The sequence below is a fragment of the Anomaloglossus baeobatrachus genome, unplaced genomic scaffold (assembly GCF_048569485.1).
Source record: "Anomaloglossus baeobatrachus isolate aAnoBae1 unplaced genomic scaffold, aAnoBae1.hap1 Scaffold_336, whole genome shotgun sequence".
Taxonomy (NCBI): domain Eukaryota; kingdom Metazoa; phylum Chordata; class Amphibia; order Anura; family Aromobatidae; genus Anomaloglossus; species Anomaloglossus baeobatrachus.
In genome coordinates, this window is record NW_027442736.1 from 81,722 (window position 1) to 100,426 (window position 18,705).

At 38.9% G+C, this 18,705-nt stretch overlaps 9 non-coding genes across 9 annotated transcripts; all 9 read right to left on the bottom strand.

The window, feature by feature from the left end:
* Positions 1–6,701: 6,701 nt before the first annotated feature.
* TRNAV-AAC (transfer RNA valine (anticodon AAC)) lies at positions 6,702–6,774 on the bottom strand. The gene has a single exon. It is a non-coding gene; the product is annotated as a tRNA-Val (tRNA).
* Positions 6,775–9,304: 2,530 nt separating this feature from the next.
* TRNAV-AAC (transfer RNA valine (anticodon AAC)) lies at positions 9,305–9,377 on the bottom strand. Its single transcript has one exon. It is a non-coding gene; the product is annotated as a tRNA-Val (tRNA).
* A 1,643-nt stretch (positions 9,378–11,020) lies between these two features.
* TRNAV-AAC (transfer RNA valine (anticodon AAC)) lies at positions 11,021–11,093 on the bottom strand. The gene has a single exon. It is a non-coding gene; the product is annotated as a tRNA-Val (tRNA).
* Positions 11,094–11,270: 177 nt separating this feature from the next.
* On the bottom strand, positions 11,271–11,343 carry TRNAV-AAC (transfer RNA valine (anticodon AAC)). The gene has a single exon. It is a non-coding gene; the product is annotated as a tRNA-Val (tRNA).
* Positions 11,344–13,457: 2,114 nt separating this feature from the next.
* TRNAV-AAC (transfer RNA valine (anticodon AAC)) lies at positions 13,458–13,530 on the bottom strand. Its single transcript has one exon. It is a non-coding gene; the product is annotated as a tRNA-Val (tRNA).
* Positions 13,531–13,707: 177 nt separating this feature from the next.
* TRNAV-AAC (transfer RNA valine (anticodon AAC)) lies at positions 13,708–13,780 on the bottom strand. The gene has a single exon. It is a non-coding gene; the product is annotated as a tRNA-Val (tRNA).
* A 1,712-nt stretch (positions 13,781–15,492) lies between these two features.
* Positions 15,493–15,565, bottom strand: TRNAV-AAC (transfer RNA valine (anticodon AAC)). The gene has a single exon. It is a non-coding gene; the product is annotated as a tRNA-Val (tRNA).
* Positions 15,566–17,207: 1,642 nt separating this feature from the next.
* Positions 17,208–17,280, bottom strand: TRNAV-AAC (transfer RNA valine (anticodon AAC)). The gene has a single exon. It is a non-coding gene; the product is annotated as a tRNA-Val (tRNA).
* A 178-nt stretch (positions 17,281–17,458) lies between these two features.
* On the bottom strand, positions 17,459–17,531 carry TRNAV-AAC (transfer RNA valine (anticodon AAC)). The gene has a single exon. It is a non-coding gene; the product is annotated as a tRNA-Val (tRNA).
* Positions 17,532–18,705: the final 1,174 nt, after the last annotated feature.

Sequence of the window (18,705 nt, forward strand, 5' to 3'; positions counted from 1 at the left end):
GTTTGGAAGGGGAAACAAGTGAGTGTGTACAGCTCTCTCAGACATCGATAGCACCAACGTTGGATGAAGGCAACATCATGTCTCCGCCTGCACTTTCCTCACAAACCTGCATTTTTCCAGGGACACCCTACTCAACACCGTCTACACACAGCAGCCAGATCTCTGTCCCTCAGATGTGGTCAAATAAAAGGCCACTTCCTGCGACCCATGACAAAGCTAAGAGGTTGACTCTATCCCTCTGTAAGCTGTTGGCTACCGAAATGCTGCCTTTCCGCCTAGTGGACACACAGGATTTTAGAGACCTTATGTCTGTCGCTGTGCCCCAGTACCAGATGCCTAGTCGCCACTACTTCTCTAAGAAAGGTGTGCCCGCGCTACACCAGCATGTCGCACACAACATCACCGCTTCCTTGAGAAACTCTGTGTGTGAACGGGTGCATTTCACCACCGATACTTGGACCAGTAAGCATGGACAGGGACGTTACATGTCGCTGACTGGGCACTGGGTAACTATGGTGATAGATGGTGAAGGGTCTGCTGCACAAGTCTTGCCGTCCCCACGACTTGTGTGTCAATCCTCTGTCTGTCCAAGTTCCGCCACTGCTTCTGCATCCTCCACCTCATCTGAGTCCTCCACCTCCGCCCCAAGCCTGCCTGGTCAGGCCACCAGCGTTCTCACTGCGCAGAAGGAATCACGCACCCCTCATTACTATGCTGGCAGCAGAGCGCAACGGCATCAGGCGGTCTTTAGCTTGACATGTCTTGGGAATAAGAGTCACACAGCTGAGGAGTTGTGGTCAGCTCTGCGGTCCGAGTTTAATAAATGGTTGTCTCCACTCAACCTGCAGCCTGGTAAGGCCGTGTGCGACAATGCTGCAAACCTGGGTGCGGCCCTTCGCCTGGGCAAGGTGACACACGTACCTTGTATGGCTCACGTGTTGAACCTTGTCGTCCAGCAATTTTTAACACACTATCCCGGCCTAGATGGCCTTCTGAACAGGGCACGAAAACTGTCTGCTCACTTCCGCCGTTCAAGCGCCGCAGCTGAGCGACTTGCATCGCTCCAGAAGTCTTTCGGCCTGCCGGTTCATCGCCTGAAATGCGATGTGGCGACACGCTGGAATTCAACTCTCCACATGTTACAGCGACTGTGGCAGCACCGCAGAGCCCTGGTGCAATACGTCATGACGTATAGCCTGGGCCAACGAGATGCAGAGGTGGGGCAGATCACCCTGATGGAGTGGTCTCAGATCAAGGACCTATGCACCCTTCTGCACAGTTTCGACATGGCGACGAATATGTTTAGCGCTGACAATGCCATTATCAGCATGACGATTCCAGTCATTTACATGCTGGAGCACACGCTAAACACTATTCGGAGTCAGGGGGTGGGACAACATGAAGGGGAGGAACTACAGGAGGATTTCATGTCGCAAGTGACAACAACATCACCAAGGTCCAGACGTTCATCATCACCAACGCAGCAGGCATGGGACCATGGGGGACAGGGATCGACAAAGGCGCATAGTAGCAGGCGAAATGTTGAGCAAGGTGCAGGAGAACATGAAGAAATGGAGGACGAACTGTCCATGGACATGGAAGACTCAGCGGATGAGGGAGACCTTGGTCAAATTTCAGTTGAAAGAGGTTGGGGGGAGATGTCAGAGGAAGAAAGAACGGGTAGCACCTCTATGCCACAAACACAGCGTGGACTTGGTCCGCATGGCTGCGCAAGACACATGAGTGCCTTTTTGTTGCACTACCTCCAACATGACAGTCGTATTGTCAAAATTAGAAGTGATGATGACTACTGGATTGCCACACTATTAGATCCCCGGTACAAGTCCAAATTTTGTGACATAATTCCAGCCATAGAAAGGGACGCACGTATGCAGGAGTATCAGCAGAAGCTGTTACTCGATCTTATCTCGGCTTTTCCACCAAACAACCGTGCAGGTGCAGGGAGGGAATCTCCCAGTTGTAACTTGACAAACATGGGACGGTCTCGTCATCTTCAACAGTCTACCCGTACCAGTAGGACCATATCTGGTGCTGGTAACAGCAATTTTATGGAATCTTTTCATAATTTTTTTAGATCCTCTTTTGCAAGGCCACCAGAGACAACAAGTCTGACACATAGTCAACGGCTGGAGAGGATGATACAGGAGTATCTCCAAATGAACATCGATGCCATGACTTTGCAAATGGAGCCTTGCTCCTTTTGGGCTTCAAATCTAGAAAAATGGCCAGAGCTCTCCAGTTACGCCTTGGAGATTTTGTCGTGTCCAGCTGCCAGCGCTGTCTCTGAACGTGTCTTCAGTGCTGCTGGGTGTGTGCTGACAGATAAGCGCACGCGTCTGTCCAGTGACAATGTGGACAGACTGACGTTCATCAAAATGAAAAAGTCATGGATCCAGAAGGAATTTACTACCCCTGTGTCATCCTGGGGAGAGTAAATGCTTGTGGATTTGGAATGTGCTTGATGCAAATCAAAACATCCTGTTTGCAACTAGGGCACAAGTGCTGCCACTGATGGGGTGTCTGTGTGGCCCAATTTTTGGAAAAAAGGGAGACTCCGCTTGGAGTAACCCTTGCTTGATGTGTTTTTAAAATAAGCCAAGATGAACAGAGCTGGGATCAGGAAAGACTTTGCTACCTACCCCGGTGTCATCCTGGGGACGTATAAGAATGGCGTATTTTTGAATGTGCTTGATGCAAATCTAGCTGTGAAGTGTACAACTGGGGCACAACTGCTGCCACTGAAGGGGTGGGTGTGTGTGGGGCCCAATTTTTGGAAAAAAGGGAGACTCCGCTTGGAGTAACCCTTGCTTGCTGTGTTTTTAAAAGAAGCCAAGATGAACAGAGCTGGGATCAGGAAAGACTTTGCTACCTACCCCGGTGTCATCCTGGGGACGGATAAGAATGGCGTATTTTTGAATGTGTTTGATGCAAATCTAGCTGTGAAGTGTACAACTGGGGCACAACTGCTGCCACTGAAGGGGTGGGTGTGTGTGGGGCCCAATTTTTGGAAAAAAGGGAGACTCCGCTTGGAGTAACCCTTGCTTGCTGTGTTTTTAAAAGAAGCCAAGATGAACAGAGCTGGGATCAGGAAAGACTTTGCTACCTACCCCGGTGTCATCCTGGGGACGTATAAGAATGGCGTATTTTTGAATGTGCTTGATGCAAATCTAGCTGTGAAGTGTACAACTGGGGCACAACTGCTGCCACTGAAGGGGTGGGTGTGTGTGGGGCCCAATTTTTGGAAAAAAGGGAGACTCGGCTTGGAGTAACCCTTGCTTGCTGTGTTTTTAAAAGAAGCCAAGATGAACAGAGCTGGGATCAGGAAAGACTTTGCTACCTACCCCGGTGTCATCCTGGGGACGGATAAGAATGGCGTATTTTTGAATGTGCTTGATGCAAATCTAGCTGTGAAGTGTACAACTGGGGCACAACTGCTGCCACTGAAGGGGTGGGTGTGTGTGGGGCCCAATTTTTGGAAAAAAGGGAGACTCTGCTTGGAGTAACCCTTGCTTGATGTGTTTTTAAAAGAAGCCAAGATGAACAGAGCTGGGATCAGGAAAGACTTTGCTACCTACCCCGGTGTCATCCTGGGGACGGATAAGAATGGCGTATTTTTTAATGTGCTTGATGCAAATCTAGCTGTGAAGTGTACAACTGGGGCACAACTGCTGCCACTGAAGGGGTGGGTGTGTGTGGGGCCCAATTTTTGGAAAAAAGGGAGACTCCGCTTGGAGTAACCCTTGCTTGATGTGTTTTTAAAAGACGCCAAGATGAACAGAGCTGGGATCAGGAAAGACTTTGCTACCTACCCCGGTGTCATCCTGGGGACGGATAAGAATGGCGTATTTTTGAATGTGCTTGATGCAAATCTAGCTGTGAAGTGTACAACTGGGGCACAACTGCTGCCACTGAAGGGGTGGGTGTGTGTGGGGCCCAATTTTTGGAAAAAAAGGGAGACTCCGCTTGGAGTAACCCTTGCTTACATTGTTTTTAAAAGAAGCCAAGATGAACAGAGCTGGGATCAGGAAAGACTTTGCTACCTACCCCGGTGTCATCCTGGGGACAGATAAGAATGGCGTATTTTTGAATGTGCTTGATGCAAATCTAGCTGTGAAGTGTACAACTGGGGCACAACTGCTGCCACTGAAGGGTGGGTGTGTGTGGGGCCCAATTTTTGGAAAAAAGGGAGACTCCGCTTGGAGTCACCTTGCGGTGTTTTACATGACTTTAGAAGGGCGTGCCATGCCTATATCTGTGTGTCCTCCTCTTTTTCCTTGTCCAGCTGTTTTGCTTTCGCATGAGTATATGTCCTTGTCACTTTCCCATGTGTTTGAGTTGTTTGTCACCTTTTGGACACCTTTGAGGGTGTTTTCTAGGTGTTTTTCTGTGTTTGTGATTGCCTGCCATTGTTTCCTAGGCAGTTCGAGTTCGGTTCGTCGAACCGAACTTGAACGGGACCTCCGTTCGGCGAACCGACCTCGAGCCGAACCGGGACCGGTTCGCTCATCTCTAGTGATGACTACTACACTATGAAACCTTCTGGAAAGTTACTGTGTATTGGCAAGCAGAGCAGAATTGTAACTGATGGGGCCTTTTTATTGCTGAAGAAAAGTGTTTTTGGTAATGAAACATATAAAATTTTTATTACATATTTTACCAGTTTTATTCCTACAAAGGGATATTGCTTAAATTGAAGATTACATTGAATGTGTTACTTTTTTCTACACAGTTTAATCGTTTGCTTTTGTATTTATGGGAACTATAAATTTTGAAACAAACAGGATTGTTATAATATGGGATTATGTTTTCTGCTAAAATGTTCAATAAAAAAGAAACCCAAAATCGTAGTTCTCCTTGTGATAGAAGCCAAAATGTATTGTCATTTGGCAACGAAACCAAGAATTTCATACTTTACAGGTTGATAGGAAATTACTTCAACACCGAAAACAGATTGGTTTCACTGGGTATTGAACCCAGAACGTACTGCATATGAAGCAGACTTGATGACCACCACACATTAAAACCTGTGATTCCTGCAAAGTAATGGCAATTAGAGACGAAATTTGACTGCCAGGAAAAAAAAAAAATTCGTAGTTCTGTTGGTTATGGAAGCTAAAACATCCCGTCATTCGGCAACAAAGCCAAGAACTTCATGTATTGCAGTTGGATAGGGTATTATTTCAACACCAAGAACAGACTGGTTTTACTGGGGATTAAACCCAGGACCTTCTGCGTGTTAAGCAGACGTGATGACCACTACACTATGAAACCTGTGAAATCCTGCAAAGCAATGGCAATTGAAAACGAGTTTTGACCGCCAGGGGAAAAAAATTATTAGTTCTGTTGGTGATGGAAGCCAAAACACCCCATCATTCGGCAACAAAGCCAAGAACTTCATATATTGTAGTTTGATAGGGTATTATTTCAACATCAAGAACAGATTGCTTTTACTGGGGATTGAACCAGTGTTAAGCAGACGTGATGACTACTACACTATGAAACCTTCTGGAAAGTTACTGTGTATTGGCAAGCAGAGCAGAATTGTAACTGATGGGGCCTTTTTATTGCTGAAGAAAAGTGTTTTTGGTAATGAAACATTTCCAATTTTTATTACATATTTTACCAGTTTTATTCCTACAAAGGGATATTGCATAAATTGAAGATTACATTGAATGTGTTACTTTTTTCTACACAGTTTAATCGTTTGCTTTTGTATTTATGGGAACTATAAATTTTGAAACAAACAGGATTGTGATAATATGGGATTATGTTTTCTGCTAAAATGTTCAATAAAAAAGAAACCCAAAATCGTAGTTCTCCTTGTGATAGAAGCCAAAATGTATTGTCATTTGGCAACGAAACCAAGAATTTTATACTTTACAGGTTAATAGGAAATTACTTCAACACCGAAAACAGAATGGTTTCACTGGGTATTGAACCCAGAACGTTCTGCATATAAAGCAGACTTGATGACCACCACACTTTAAAACCTGTGATTCCTGCAAAGTAATGGCAATTACAGACGAAATTTGACTGTCAGGAAAAAAAAAAAATTCGTAGTTCTGTTGGTTATGGAAGCTAAAACATCCCGTCATTCGGCAACAAAGCCAAGAACTTCATGTATTGCAGTTGGATAGAGTATTATTTCAACACCAAGAACAGACTGGTTTTACTGGGGATTAAACCCAGGACCTTCTGCATGTTAAGTAGACGTGATGACCTTCTACGTGTTAAGCAGACATGATGACCACTACAGTATGCATCCTGATGAAAAGTTACTGTGTATTGGCTAGCAAAGCAGAATTGTGACTGACAGGGCCTTTTTATTGCTGAAGGAAAGTATTTTTGGTAATGAAACATTTACAATTTTTATTACATATTTTACCAGTTTTATTCCCACAAAGGGATATTGCTTAAATTGAAGTTTACATTGAATGTGTTACTTTTTTCTACACAGTTTAGTCGTTTGCTTTTGTATTTATGGGAACTATATATTTTTAAACAAACAGGATTTTTATAATATGGGATTATGTTTTCTGCTAAAATGGACAATAAAAAAGGAACCCAAAATAGTAGTTCTCTTTGTGATGGAAGCCAAAATGTATTGTCATTTGGCAACGAAACCAAGAATTTTATATATTACAGGTTGATAGCAAATTACTTCAACAGCGAAAACAGATTGGTTTCACTGGGGATTGAACCCAGGACCTTCTGCGTGTTAAGCAGACGTGATGACCACTACACTATGAAACCTGTGAAATCCTGCAAAGCAATGGCAATTGAAAACGAGTTTTGACAGCCAGGGGAAAAAAATTATTAGTTCTGTTGGTGATGGAAGCCAAAACATCCCATCATTCGGCAACAAAGCCAAGAACTTCATATATTGTAGTTTGATAGGGTATTATTTCAACACCAAGAACAGATTGCTTTTACTGGGGATTGAACCAGTGTTAAGCAGACGTGATGACTACTACACTATGAAACCTTCTGGAAAGTTACTATGTATTAGCAAGCAGAGCAGAATTGTAACTGACGGGGCTTTTTTATTGCTGAAGAAAAGTGTTTTTGGTAATGAAACATTTACAATTTTTATTACATATTTTACCAGTTTTATTCCTACAAAGGGATATTGCTTAAATTGAAGATTACATTGAATGTGTTACTTTTTTCTACACAGTTTAATCGTTTGCTTTTGTATTTATGGGAACTATAAATTTTGAAACAAACAGGATTGTTATAATATGGGATTATGTTTTCTGCTAAAATGTTCAATAAAAAAGATTGAACCCAGGACCTTCTGCGTGTGAAGCAGACGTGATGACCACTACACTATGAAACCTGTGAAATCCTTCAAAGCAATGGCAATTGAAAACGAGTTTTGACAGCCAGGGGAAAAAAATTATTAGTTCTGTTGGTGATGGAAGCCAAAACACCCCATCATTCGGCAACAAAGCCAAGAACTTCATATATTGTAGTTTGATAGGGTATTATTTCAACACCAAGAACAGATTGCTTTTACTGGGGATTGAACCAGTGTTAAGCAGATGTGATGACTACTACACTATGAAACCTTCTGGAAAATTACTGTGTATTGGCAAGCAGAGCAGAATTGTAACTGATGGGGCCTTTTTATTGCTGAAGAAAAGTGTTTTTGGTAATGAAACATTTACAATTTTTATTACATATTTTACCAGTTTTATTCCTACAAAGGGATATTGCTTAAATCGAAGTTTACATTGAATGTGTTACTTTTTTCTACACAGTTTAATCGTTTGCTTTTGTATTTATGGGAACTATAAATTTTGAAACAAACAGGATTGTTATAATATGGGATTATGTTTTCTGCTAAAATGTTCAATAAAAAAGAAACCCAAAATCGTAGTTCTCCTTGTGATAGAAGCCAAAATGTATTGTCATTTGGCAACGAAACCAAGAATTTCATACTTTACATGTTAATAGGAAATTACTATAACACCGAAAACAGATTGGTTTCACTGGGTATTGAACCGAGAACGTTCTGCATATGAAGCAAACTTGATGACCACCATACTTTAAAACCGGTGATTCCTGCAAAGTAATTGCAATTAGAGACGAAATTTGACTGCCAGGAAAAAAAAAATTCGTAGTTCTGTTGGTTATGGAAGCTAAAACATCCCGTCATTTGGCAACAAAGCCAAGAACTTCATGTATTGCAGTTGGATAGGGTATTATTTCAACACCAAGAACAGACTGGTTTTTACTGGGGATTAAACCCAGGACCTTCTGCGTGTTAAGCAGACGTGATGACCACTACACTATAAAACCTGTGAAATCCTGTTGATAGCAAATTACTTCAACAGCGAAAACAGATTGGTTTCACTGGGGATTGAACCCAGGACCTTCTGCGAGTGAAGCAGACGTGATGACCACTACACTATGAAACCTGTGAAATCCTGCAAAGCAATGGCAATTGAAAACAAGTTTTGACCGCCAGGGGAAAAAAATTATTAGTTCTGTTGGTGATGGAAGCCAAAACATCCCATCATTCGGCAACAAAGCCAAGAACTTCATATATTGTAGTTTGATAAGGTATTATTTCAACACCAAGAACAGATTGCTTTTACTGGGGATTGAACCAGTGTTAAGCAGATGTGATGACTACTACACTATGAAACCTTCTGGAAAGTTACTGTGTTTTGGCAAGCAGAGCAGAATTGTAACTGATGGGGCCTTTTTATTGCTGAAGAAAAGTGTTTTTGGTAATGAAACATTTACAATTTTTATTACATATTTTACCAGTTTTATTCCTACAAAGGGATATTGCTTAAATCGAAGTTTACATTGAATGTGTTACTTTTTTCTACACAGTTTAATCGTTTGCTTTTGTATATATGGGAACTATAAATTTTGAAACAAACAGGATTGTTATAATATGGGATTATGTTTTCTGCTAAAATGTTCAATAAAAAAGAAACGCAAAATCGTAGTTCTCCTTGTGATAGAAGCCAAAATGTATAGTCATTTGGCAACGAAACCAAGAATTTCATACTTTACAGGTTGATAGGAAATTACTTCAACACCGAAAACAGATTGGTTTCACTGGGTATTGATGACCACCACACTTTAAAACCTGTGATTCCTGCAAAGTAATGGCAATTAGAGACGAAATTTGACTGCCAGGAAAAAAAAAAAATTCGTAGTTCTGTTGGTTATGGAAGCTAAAACATCCCGTCATTCGGCAACAAAGCCAAGAACTTCATGTATTGCAGTTGGATAGGGTATTATTTCAACACCAAGAAGAGACTGGTTTCACTGGGGATTGAACCCAGGACCTTCTGCGTGTTAAGCAGACGTGATGACCACTACACTATGAAACCTGTGAAATCCTGCAAAGCAATGGCAATTGGAGACGAGTTTTGACCGCCTGGGAAAAAAAAAAATTCTTAGTTCTGTTGGTGATGGAAGCCAAAACATCCCATCATTCTGCAACAAAGCCAAGAACTTCATATATTGTAGTTTGATAGGGTATTATTTCAACACCAAGAACAGACTGGTTTTACTGGGGATTAAACCCAGGACCTTCTACGTGTTAAGCAGACATGATGACCACTACACTATGAATCCTGATGAAAAGTTACTGTATATTGGCTAGCAGAGCAGAATTGTGACTGACAGGGCCTTTTTATTGCTGAAGGAAAGTATTTTTGGCAATGAAACATTTCTAATTTTTATTACATATTTTACGAGTTTTATTCCTACAAAGGGATATTGCTTAAATTGAAGTTTACATTGAATGTGTTACTTTTTTCTACATAGTTTAGTAGTTTGCTTTTGTATTTATGGGAACTATATATTTTAAAACAAACAGGTTTTTTTATAATATGGGATTATGTTTTCTGCTAAAATGTTCAATAAAAAAGAAACCCAAAATCGTAGTTCTCCTTGTGATAGAAGCCAAAATGTATTGTCATTTGGCAACGAAACCAAGTATTTCATACTTTACAGGTTGATAGGAAATTACTTCAACATCGAAAACAGATTGGTTTAACTGGGTATTGAATCCAGAACGTTCTGCATATGAAGCAGAATTGATGACCACCACACTTTAAATCCTGTGAAATCCTGCAAAGTAATGGCAATTAGAGATGAGTTTTAAATGCCAGGAAAAAAAAAAATTCGTAGTTCTGTTGGTTATGGAAGCTAAAACATCCCGTCATTCGGCAACAAAGCCAAGAACTTCATGTATTGTAGTTGGATAAGGTATTATTTCAACACCAAGAACAGACTGGTTTTACTGGGGATTAAACCCAGGACTTTCTGCGTGTTAAGCAGACTTGATGACCACTACACTATGAATCTTAATAAAAAGTTACTGTGTATTGGCTAGCAGAGCAGAATTGTGACTGACGGGGCCTTTTTATTGCTGAAGGAAAGTATTTTTGGTAATGAAACATTTACAATTTTTATTACATATTTTACCAGTTTTATTCCTACAAAGGGATATTGCTTAAATTGAAGTTTGCATTGAATGTGTTACTTTTTTCTACACAGTTTAATCGTTTGCTTTTGTATTTATGGGAACTATAAATTTTGAAACAAACAGGATTGTTATAATATGGGATTATGTTTTCTTCTAAAATGTTCAATAAAAAAGAAACCCAAAATCGTAGTTCTCCTTGTGATAGAAGCCAAAATGTATTGTCATTTGGCAACGAAACCAAGAATTTCATACTTTACAGGTTGATAGGAAATTACTTCAACACCGAAAACAGATTGGTTTCATTGGGTATTGAACCCAGAACGTTCTGCATTTGAAGCAGACTTGATGACCACCACACTTTAAAACCTGTGACTCCTGCAAAGTAATGGCAATTAGAGACGAAATTTGACTGCCAGGAAAAAAAAAAAATTCGTAGTTCCGTTGGTTATGGAAGCTAAAACATCCCGTCATTCGGCAACAAAGCCAAGAACTTCATGTATTGCAGTTGGATAGGGTATTATTTCAACACCAAGAAGAGACTGGTTTCACTGGGGATTGAACCCAGGACCTTCTGCGTGTTAAGCAGACGTGATAACCACTACACTATGAAACCTGTGAAATCCTGCAAAGCAATGGCAATTGGAGACGAGTTTTGACCGCCAGGGAAAAAAAAAAAAAATTCAAAGTTCTGTTGGTGATGGAAGACAAAACATCCAGTTATTCGGCAACAAAGCCAAGAACTTCATTTATTGTAGTTTGATAGGGTATTATTTCAACACCAAGAAGAGACTGGTTTCACTGGGGATTGAACCCAGGACCTTCTGCGTGTTAAGCAGACGTGATGACCACTACACTATGAAACCTGATGAAAAGTTACTGTGTATTGGCTAGCAGAGCAGAATTGTGACTGACGGGGCCTTTTTATTGCTGAAGGAAAGTATTTTGGTAATGAAACATTTACAATTTTTATTACATATTTTACCAGTTTTATTCCTACAAAGGGATATTGCTTAAATTGAAGTTTACATTGAATGTGTTACTTTTTTCTACACAGTTTAGTCGTTTGCTTTTGTATTTTCGGGAACTATATATTTTTAAACAAACAGGATTTTTATAATATGGGATTATGTTTTCTGCTAAAATGGACAATAAAAAAGAAACCCAAAATAGTAGTTCTCTTTGTGATGGAAGCCAAAATGTATTGTCATTTGGCAACGAAACCAAGAAATGTATATATTACAGGTTGATAGCAAATTACTTCAACAGCGAAAACAGATTGGTTTCACTGGGGATTGAACCCAGGACCTTCTGCGTGTGAAGCAGACGTGATGACCACTACACTATGAACCCTGTGAAATCCTGCAAAGCAATGGCAATTGAAAACGAGTTTTGAGAGCAAGGGGAAAAAAATTATTAGTTCTGTTGGTGATGGAAGCCAAAACATCCCATCATTCGGCAACAAAGCCAAGAAATTCATATATTGTAGTTTGATAGGGTATTATTTCAACACCAAGAACAGATTGCTTTTACTGGGGATTGAACCAGTGTTAAGCAGACGTGATGACTACTACACTATGAAACCTTCTGGAAAGTTACTGTGTATTGGCAAGCAGAGCAGAATTGTAACTGATGGGGCCTTTTTATTGCTGAAGAAAAGTGTTTTTGGTAATGAAACATTTACAATTTTTATTACATATTTTACCAGTTTTATTCCTACAAAGGGATATTGCTTAAATTGAAGATTACATTGAATGTGTTACTTTTTTCCACACAGTTTAATCGTTTGCTTTTGTATTTATGGGAACTATAAATTTTGAAACAAACAGGATTGTTATAATATGGGATTATGTTTTCTGCTAAAATGTTCAATAAAAAAGAAACCCAAAATCGTAGTTCTCCTTGTGATAGAAGCCAAAATGTATTGTCATTTGGCAACGAAACCAAGTATTTCATACTTTACAGGTTGATAGGAAATTACTTCAACATCGAAAACAGATTGGTTTAACTGGGTATTGAATCCAGAACGTTCTGCATATGAAGCAGAATTGATGACCACCACACTTTAAATCCTGTGAAATCCTGCAAAGTAATGGCAATTAGAGATGAGTTTTAAATGCCAGGAAAAAAAAAAATTCGTAGTTCTGTTGGTTATGGAAGCTAAAACATCCCGTCATTCGGCAACAAAGCCAAGAACTTCAAGTATTGTAGTTGGATAAGGTATTATTTCAACACCAAGAACAGACTGGTTTTACTGGGGATTAAACCCAGGACTTTCTGCGTGTTAAGCAGACTTGATGACCACTACACTATGAATCTTAATAAAAAGTTACTGTGTATTGGCTAGCAGAGCAGAATTGTGACTGACGGGGCCTTTTTATTGCTGAAGGAAAGTATTTTTGGTAATGAAACATTTACAATTTTTATTACATATTTTACCAGTTTTATTCCTACAAAGGGATATTGCTTAAATTGAAGTTTGCATTGAATGTGTTACTTTTTTCTACACAGTTTAATCGTTTGCTTTTGTATTTATGGAAACTATAAATTTTGAAACAAACAGGATTGTTATAATATGGGATTATGTTTTCTTCTAAAATGTTCAATAAAAAAGAAACCCAAAATCGTAGTTCTCCTTGTGATAGAAGCCAAAATGTATTGTCATTTGGCAACGAAACCAAGAATTTCATACTTTACAGGTTGATAGGAAATTACTTCAACACCGAAAACAGATTGGTTTCATTGGGTATTGAACCCAGAACGTTCTGCATTTGAAGCAGACTTGATGACCACCACACTTTAAAACCTGTGATTCCTGCAAAGTAATGGCAATTAGAGACGAAATTTGACTGCCAGGAAAAAAAAAAAATTCGTAGTTCCGTTGGTTATGGAAGCTAAAACATCCCGTCATTCGGCAACAAAGCCAAGAACTTCATGTATTGCAGTTGGATAGGGTATTATTTCAACACCAAGAAGAGACTGGTTTCACTGGGGATTGAACCCAGGACCTTCTGCGTGTTAAGCAGACGTGATAACCACTACACTATGAAACCTGTGAAATCCTGCAAAGCAATGGCAATTGGAGACGAGTTTTGACCCCCAGGGAAAAAAAAAAAAAATTCAAAGTTCTGTTGGTGATGGAAGACAAAACATCCAGTTATTCGGCAACAAAGCCAAGAACTTCATTTATTGTAGTTTGATAGGGTATTATTTCAACACCAAGAAGAGACTGGTTTCACTGGGGATTGAACCCAGGACCTTCTGCGTGTTAAGCAGACGTGATGACCACTACACTATGAAACCTGATGAAAAGTTACTGTGTATTGGCTAGCAGAGCAGAATTGTGACTGACGGGGCCTTTTTATTGCTGAAGGAAAGTATTTTTGGTAATGAAACATTTACAATTTTTATTACATATTTTACCAGTTTTATTCCTACAAAGGGATATTGCTTAAATTGAAGTTTGCATTGAATGTGTTACTTTTTTCTACACAGTTTAATCGTTTGCTTTTGTATTTATGGAAACTATAAATTTTGAAACAAACAGGATTGTTATAATATGGGATTATGTTTTCTGCTAAAATGTTCAATAAAAAAGAAACCCAAAATCGTAGTTCTCCTTGTGATAGAAGCCAAAATGTATTGTCATTTGGCAACGAAACCAAGAATTTCATACTTTACATGTTAATAGGAAATTACTATAACACCGAAAACAGATTGGTTTCACTGGGTATTGAACCGAGAACGTTCTGCATATGAAGCAAACTTGATGACCACCATACTTTAAAACCGGTGATTCCTGCAAAGTAATTGCAATTAGAGACGAAATTTGACTGCCAGGAAAAAAAAAATTCGTAGTTCTGTTGGTTATGGAAGCTAAAACATCCCGTCATTTGGCAACAAAGCCAAGAACTTCATGTATTGCAGTTGGATAGGGTATTATTTCAACACCAAGAACAGACTGGTTTTTACTGGGGATTAAACCCAGGACCTTCTGCGTGTTAAGCAGACGTGATGACCACTACACTATAAAACCTGTGAAATCCTGTTGATAGCAAATTACTTCAACAGCGAAAACAGATTGGTTTCACTGGGGATTGAACCCAGGACCTTCTGCGAGTGAAGCAGACGTGATGACCACTACACTATGAAACCTGTGAAATCCTGCAAAGCAATGGCAATTGAAAACAAGTTTTGACCGCCAGGGGAAAAAAATTATTAGTTCTGTTGGTGATGGAAGCCAAAACATCCCATCATTCGGCAACAAAGCCAAGAACTTCATATATTGTAGTTTGATAAGGTATTATTTCAACACCAAGAACAGATTGCTTTTACTGGGGATTGAACCAGTGTTAAGCAGATGTGATGACTACTACACTATGAAACCTTCTGGAAAGTTACTGTGTTTTGGCAAGCAGAGCAGAATTGTAACTGATGGGGCCTTTTTATTGCTGAAGAAAAGTGTTTTTGGTAATGAAACATTTACAATTTTTATTACATATTTTACCAGTTTTATTCCTACAAAGGGATATTGCTTAAATCGAAGTTTACATTGAATGTGTTACTTTTTTCTACACAGTTTAATCGTTTGCTTTTGTATATATGGGAACTATAAATTTTGAAACAAACAGGATTGTTATAATATGGGATTATGTTTTCTGCTAAAATGTTCAATAAAAAAGAAACGCAAAATCGTAGTTCTCCTTGTGATAGAAGCCAAAATGTATAGTCATTTGGCAACGAAACCAAGAATTTCATACTTTACAGGTTGATAGGAAATTACTTCAACACCGAAAACAGATTGGTTTCACTGGGTATTGATGACCACCACACTTTAAAACCTGTGATTCCTGCAAAGTAATGGCAATTAGAGACGAAATTTGACTGCCAGGAAAAAAAAAAAATTCGTAGTTCTGTTGGTTATGGAAGCTAAAACATCCCGTCATTCGGCAACAAAGCCAAGAACTTCATGTATTGCAGTTGGATAGGGTATTATTTCAACACCAAGAAGAGACTGGTTTCACTGGGGATTGAACCCAGGACCTTCTGCGTGTTAAGCAGACGTGATGACCACTACACTATGAAACCTGTGAAATCCTGCAAAGCAATGGCAATTGGAGACGAGTTTTGACCGCCTGGGAAAAAAAAAAATTCTTAGTTCTGTTGGTGATGGAAGCCAAAACATCCCATCATTCTGCAACAAAGCCAAGAACTTCATATATTGTAGTTTGATAGGGTATTATTTCAACACCAAGAACAGACTGGTTTTACTGGGGATTAAACCCAGGACCTTCTACGTGTTAAGCAGACATGATGACCACTACACTATGAATCCTGATGAAAAGTTACTGTATATTGGCTAGCAGAGCAGAATTGTGACTGACAGGGCCTTTTTATTGCTGAAGGAAAGTATTTTTGGCAATGAAACATTTCTAATTTTTATTACATATTTTACGAGTTTTATTCCTACAAAGGGATATTGCTTAAATTGAAGTTTACATTGAATGTGTTACTTTTTTCTACATAGTTTAGTAGTTTGCTTTTGTATTTATGGGAACTATATATTTTAAAACAAACAGGTTTTTTTATAATATGGGATTATGTTTTCTGCTAAAATGTTCAATAAAAAAGAAACCCAAAATCGTAGTTCTCCTTGTGATAGAAGCCAAAATGTATTGTCATTTGGCAACGAAACCAAGTATTTCATACTTTACAGGTTGATAGGAAATTACTTCAACATCGAAAACAGATTGGTTTAACTGGGTATTGAATCCAGAACGTTCTGCATATGAAGCAGAATTGATGACCACCACACTTTAAATCCTGTGAAATCCTGCAAAGTAATGGCAATTAGAGATGAGTTTTAAATGCCAGGAAAAAAAAAATTCGTAGTTCTGTTGGTTATGGAAGCTAAAACATCCCGTCATTCGGCAACAAAGCCAAGAACTTCATGTATTGTAGTTGGATAAGGTATTATTTCAACACCAAGAACAGACTGGTTTTACTGGGGATTAAACCCAGGACTTTCTGCGTGTTAAGCAGACTTGATGACCACTACACTATGAATCTTAATAAAAAGTTACTGTGTATTGGCTAGCAGAGCAGAATTGTGACTGACGGGGCCTTTTTATTGCTGAAGGAAAGTATTTTTGGTAATGAAACATTTACAATTTTTATTACATATTTTACCAGTTTTATTCCTACAAAGGGATATTGCTTAAATTGAAGTTTGCATTGAATGTGTTACTTTTTTCTACACAGTTTAATCGTTTGCTTTTGTATTTATGGGAACTATAAATTTTGAAACAAACAGGATTGTTATAATATGGGATTATGTTTTCTTCTAAAATGTTCAATAAAAAAGAAACCCAAAATCGTAGTTCTCCTTGTGATAGAAGCCAAAATGTATTGTCATTTGGCAACGAAACCAAGAATTTCATACTTTACAGGTTGATAGGAAATTACTTCAACACCGAAAACAGATTGGTTTCATTGGGTATTGAACCCAGAACGTTCTGCATTTGAAGCAGACTTGATGACCACCACACTTTAAAACCTGTGACTCCTGCAAAGTAATGGCAATTAGAGACGAAATTTGACTGCCAGGAAAAAAAAAAAATTCGTAGTTCCGTTGGTTATGGAAGCTAAAACATCCCGTCATTCGGCAACAAAGCCAAGAACTTCATGTATTGCAGTTGGATAGGGTATTATTTCAACACCAAGAAGAGACTGGTTTCACTGGGGATTGAACCCAGGACCTTCTGCGTGTTAAGCAGACGTGATAACCACTACACTATGAAACCTGTGAAATCCTGCAAAGCAATGGCAATTGGAGACGAGTTTTGACCGCCAGGGAAAAAAAAAAAAAAATTCAAAGTTCTGTTGGTGATGGAAGACAAAACATCCAGTTATTCGGCAACAAAGCCAAGAACTTCATTTATTGTAGTTTGATAGGGTATTATTTCAACACCAAGAAGAGACTGGTTTCACTGGGGATTGAACCCAGGACCTTCTGCGTGTTAAGCAGACGTGATGACCACTACACTATGAAACCTGATGAAAAGTTACTGTGTATTGGCTAGCAGAGCAGAATTGTGACTGACGGGGCCTTTTTATTGCTGAAGGAAAGTATTTTGGTAATGAAACATTTACAATTTTTATTACATATTTTACCAGTTTTATTCCTACAAAGGGATATTGCTTAAATTGAAGTTTACATTGAATGTGTTACTTTTTTCTACACAGTTTAGTCGTTTGCTTTTGTATTTTCGGGAACTATATATTTTTAAACAAACAGGATTTTTATAATATGGGATTATGTTTTCTGCTAAAATGGACAATAAAAAAGAAACCCAAAATAGTAGTTCTCTTTGTGATGGAAGCCAAAATGTATTGTCATTTGGCAACGAAACCAAGAAATGTATATATTACAGGTTGATAGCAAATTACTTCAACAGCGAAAACAGATTGGTTTCACTGGGGATTGAACCCAGGACCTTCTGCGTGTGAAGCAGACGTGATGACCACTACACTATGAACCCTGTGAAATCCTGCAAAGCAATGGCAATTGAAAACGAGTTTTGAGAGCAAGGGGAAAAAAATTATTAGTTCTGTTGGTGATGGAAGCCAAAACATCCCATCATTCGGCAACAAAGCCAAGAAATTCATATATTGTAGTTTGATAGGGTATTATTTCAACACCAAGAACAGATTGCTTTTACTGGGGATTGAACCAGTGTTAAGCAGACGTGATGACTACTACACTATGAAACCTTCTGGAAAGTTACTGTGTATTGGCAAGCAGAGCAGAATTGTAACTGATGGGGCCTTTTTATTGCTGAAGAAAAGTGTTTTTGGTAATGAAACATTTACAATTTTTATTACATATTTTACCAGTTTTATTCCTACAAAGGGATATTGCTTAAATTGAAGATTACATTGAATGTGTTACTTTTTTCCACACAGTTTAATCGTTTGCTTTTGTATTTATGGGAACTATAAATTTTGAAACAAACAGGATTGTTATAATATGGGATTATGTTTTCTGCTAAAATGTTCAATAAAAAAGAAACCCAAAATCGTAGTTCTCCTTGTGATAGAAGCCAAAATGTATTGTCATTTGGCAACGAAACCAAGTATTTCATACTTTACAGGTTGATAGGAAATTACTTCAACATCGAAAACAGATTGGTTTAACTGGGTATTGAATCCAGAACGTTCTGCATATG